This window comes from Cervus elaphus, chromosome 33, assembly GCF_910594005.1.
Source record: "Cervus elaphus chromosome 33, mCerEla1.1, whole genome shotgun sequence".
Taxonomy (NCBI): domain Eukaryota; kingdom Metazoa; phylum Chordata; class Mammalia; order Artiodactyla; family Cervidae; genus Cervus; species Cervus elaphus.
In genome coordinates, this window is record NC_057847.1 from 15,224,850 (window position 1) to 15,229,589 (window position 4,740).

At 35.2% G+C, this 4,740-nt stretch overlaps 1 pseudogene; it reads right to left on the reverse strand.

Moving 5' to 3' along the window:
* Window positions 1-1,107: 1,107 nt before the first annotated feature.
* On the reverse strand, window positions 1,108-1,729 carry LOC122688731 (annotated as a pseudogene).
* Between the last annotated feature and the right edge of the window lie 3,011 nt (window positions 1,730-4,740).

Genomic DNA, 4,740 nt, shown 5'->3' on the forward strand with positions numbered 1-4,740 from the left:
TCTTTGTCTTATAGCTTTCCCTGATACATCTCCCCCACTACTAGTCTTGACGTTTGTTAGCATTGTGATGTAGGGGAGGGAAAGGCCTCACTCACCCATACTCTGAATAAAGCTCAATGTTAGGCAAAGGCTCTGTACCTGACTCTCTGGATTCTGGGCACCACAACAGTTTCTGCCCTCTTCTAGATGCAGCTTTGGACCTAACGGCATTTTGGCACTCCTTCACCAGTAAACCTTCAAAATACTTTTTATGTTTCTTTTTTCTAATAATTGTGGATCTCCACCAGTTCCTTTAGCATATAGGCACACCTTGAAGGAACTGAAGGTTTGGTTCCAGACTACTGGAATAAAAAAAAAAAATCACATTAAAGTGAGTCACACTAAATTGTTGGTTTCCCAGTAAATATATTCAAGGTATGTTTACACTATATTGTAGACTATTAAGTGTGCAATAGCATTATATCTAAAAATTAACATGCCTTCATTAAAAAATATTTCATAGCTAAAAAAGGTTAACAAGCCTTCAGCATGTTGCAATTTTTTTTTTTTTTTTGCTAGTGGAGGTTGTGTCTTGATGTTGATGGCTTCCCAAGGTGCCACGGAGTGGCTGATATTGATGAGGGTAGTGTTTTCTAAGAGTTGGGGTAGGTGTAGGAATTTCTTAAAAATAAAACAGTGCTTAAGTTGCTGCATCAATTGACTCTTCCCCTCATGGTTTTTCTCTAGGATGTGATGCTGTTTGATATTACATTACCCACGATAAAGCTTGTTTCAAAATTGGGGTCAGTCCTTCAAACCCTCCCAGTCACTGCTTATTAAAGAAATTTATGTCATATTCTAAATCTTTTGTTGTCATTTGAACAATTTTCACAGAATCTTCACCTTGTGAAGATTCCATCTCAAGAAACTTCTGCTTATCCATAAGAAGCAACTTATCATTAACATTTTTTTTTTTTTTTTTTTTTGTCGATAAAAGCTTTGGGAACATCTGCACATGTACATTTACATTAATTGCATTCAGTTTGATAGCACTAGTAGTTTCAATACAAATGCTATTAGAGAACTCAAATTTCAGACTTGGTCATATATATGCTATTTGAAATTCTTTTATCTAGATACAGATCTTGAGAGTGAATCTCTTGATGAAAGGTGTACAGCTAGCTTGTCCTGGAACTCATGAAGATAATTATATTGCTTTATGGTCTGTATTGCTCCAGATACTCTCATGTCCATCAGGCTGTTGATGGCTTGCTGTGGTGATTCTGTGTCAGACAGGTATAGGGGGAGATGAGCAGCTACAAGACAAGATCTCCCAAGTCCTCCATAAGAGTGTATTAAGGTTTTTTGGTTATTTTTAAGGCAAATTTCAAGCTCCTCCGTAATTTCACAGTAGCTGGTGATGTCAGGAGTCCCTCCATCTAGAATTGGATGATGATGAGTGGTAGAGATCCAAAAGGTTAGGAACTGTATATTTTGACAGTTCCCCTCTGGTGCAGAAAACAAATATGTTTTGTATACCATAGCTCTTTAGTTCTTCTGTATCTTTTTGGACATTTCTTCTAACATCTTTAAATTTACAACCTGGAAGAACATATAAACCAAGAAACTGAGAACAATTCACTCGTGACAAGGGTAGCCATGATATCTGAATTGGAGTCTGTTCATCTTCAATAGGCTCTTCATCTGATGAGTCAAACTCACTTGTTTGCATTGAACTAGGTGGCTTCATTGCGGGCCACCTCATGTCCTGATCGGCCACCGCCTCTCATTAACATTTTATCACGGGATTGTAGCAATGCATTAACGTATTCAGGCTCTACTATTTTTGTTCTCTCTGCAATTGCTTCCTCCACTGAAGTTGTGAATCCCTCAAAGTTATCCGAGAGGGTTAGAACCAACATTTCTCAGACTCCTATGAATGTTCATATTTTGACTTCTTCCCTTGAATAATGGGGCTTCCTAAGTGGGGCTAGTGGTAAAGAACTCGCCTAACAATACAAGAGACACAAAATGATATGCAGGTTTGATCCCTGGGTCAAGAAGATCCCCTGGAGGAAGTCATGGCAACCCACTATTCTTGCCTGGAGAATCCCATGGACAGAGGAGCCTGGTGGGCTACAGTCCACAGGGTTGCAAAATGTATTTATTGATCCATGCCACTTTTTTTCTTTCTCTTTATTTATCTTTAAATGAACTAGAGTTTTCAGGATATGATGTTTGTAGGAAATTTCTGACACAGAGGGTATAAATGAGTAACATATTTTTCAGTCCAGCTAATTTTTCACAACCAAAAGATTCTCCTTTTCTTTACTGGCACAAAGGTATACTTCTTCATGCAAATGTAGCTCATCTTCAGCAAGTGGTACTGCAAAGTTGGACAGCTTCATGTAAATCAATGAAGTTATAACATATCCTCACATATGAAGTAAGCTCCAAATGATTTCAAGGCTCAAACATAAGACATGACACCATAAAACTCCTAGAAGAGAGTGTAGGCAAAACATTTTGTTACATAAATAGTGCCAATGTTTTCTTAGGTCAGTCTCGGGAAGGGAATAGAAATACAATGAAAAATAAACAAATGGGACATAATCAATATTACAAGCTTTTGCGGAAACCAAAAAAAAAAAAAAAAAAGAAGAAGAAGAAGAAGAAAGTAAAGAAAGACAACCTACTGGATGGGAGAAAATATTTGCAAATGGTGTGACCAATAAGGGCTTAATGCCCAAAATATACAAATAGTTCACACACCTCAATAACAACAACAACAAAAACAATCAAAAAATGGGTAGAAAATCTTAACAGGTATTTCTCCAAAGAAGATATGCAAATGGCCAGTAAGCACATAAAATGATGCTCAGCATCATTAATTATCAGAAAAACACAAACAAAACTACCATGAAGTACAACCTAACACTAGTCAGAATGGCCATCACTAAAAAGCCTGTAAATAACTAATGCTGGAGAGTGTGGAGACAAGGGAACCCTCCTACTATTACACTGTTAACCCTCCCTGTTGGTGGGAATGGAAGTTGGTGCAGCCACTATGAACAGAGTATGAAAGTGCCTTAGAAAACTAAAAGTTAAATTACTATATAATCCATTAATCCCACCCCTGGGCATGTGGTTGGACAAAACTATAATTCAAAAACATACTGCAGTCCTATGTTCATAGGAGCACTATTCACAATAGCCAAGACATGGAAACAACATAAATGTGTATCAACAAAGGAATGGATAAAGATTTAGTGTGTGTGTATATATGTATACACACACACAGTGGACTATAACTCATCCATAAAAATGACAAAATAATACCACTTGCAGCAACATAAATGGACCTACTGAGTGAATTAATTTAGACAAAGATGAATACCATATGATTTCACTTACATGTGGAATCTAAAATATGGCACAAATGAACCTTTGTACAAAACAGAAACAGACTTGTAAACATAGAGAACAGACTGTGGTTGCCAAGGAAATGGAGAGAGAGGGATGGACAGGGATTTGGGGTTGGTAGATGCAAACTATTACATTTAGACTGGATAAACAGAACAGTCCTACTGTATAGCACAGGGAACTATATCCACTCTCCTAGGATAAATCAAAATGGAAAAGCATATAAAAATAATGTACATATGTGTATAACTGGGTGACTCTGCTATACAGCAGAGACTGGCACAACACTGGAAATCAACTACACTACAATTTAAAAAGGAAAGATCTCAAAAATGTAGTTTATCTTCCTTTTGAACCAAACAAATTCCAGGGAAGCTGTTGCCATCAGCTCTTCTAAGCTCAGCATTACCATTGTTGCAAACAAAAGTTGTGTTCATTTTGAACTTCTGTTGCCTTTGGGGAGATCTGCCACTAATGGGCCTTCTCAGTGTTCTATGTGCTTCTAAATTTATTTTCTGTGGTTTCTACTTGATCACAGTTGCTTTGAGAAGGAAACTCACATATTTTGGAGTGTTTAAAATATTTTTATCTCCATATAGGCATGTAAATATATATTAATTAATATGTGCATCTATTTACTTTTCCATTATAAAGTAAAAAAGATTTATAAATTTTACATACCTAATACCTATAAATAGGCAAATGATGCATCATAAACCTGAGGGTAGGTGGTATTTCCATTAACAATAGACATAACATATATTTTGGATGACTGTATATATGGAGGTGATGCTTTGTGAAATGGATTACACATTGATCATGATATATCCCTCCATCCAATATTTGATAATATGTTTCATATGTTTCATGATATATTTACATACATATATAACTTGCTATGTGAAATTAAATGAAAATACACGTTATTATATTCACATTTAATTTCACATGGCAAAGTGATGAAAAATAAATATCCTGACCTATATGAGATGAATTTAAAATGTTTAGACCTAGATAGTAAAGTAATCATTTCAATGTTATCATAATTCTGTTAGTAAATATTTCTTATTGTATCTATATTCCATTAACTTCTAAAGTTAAACAACTTGAAAATCCTTAGTAAGGATCGGTAGTGAAATATTGTTATTTTGAGTTGTGATTAATATACTTATCCACATTTTATTTATAGGAAACTTTCAAGATATAATTTGCTTATTTTAGTTTCCTTCAGAGTAAAGCTTGGCTCATGGATTTAAGTTTTTATGCATATTTTATTTACAAATTATTTAAATTCATATGTCTGTCTTTGATTTAGAGATCAATAAAGCAAAACATTAC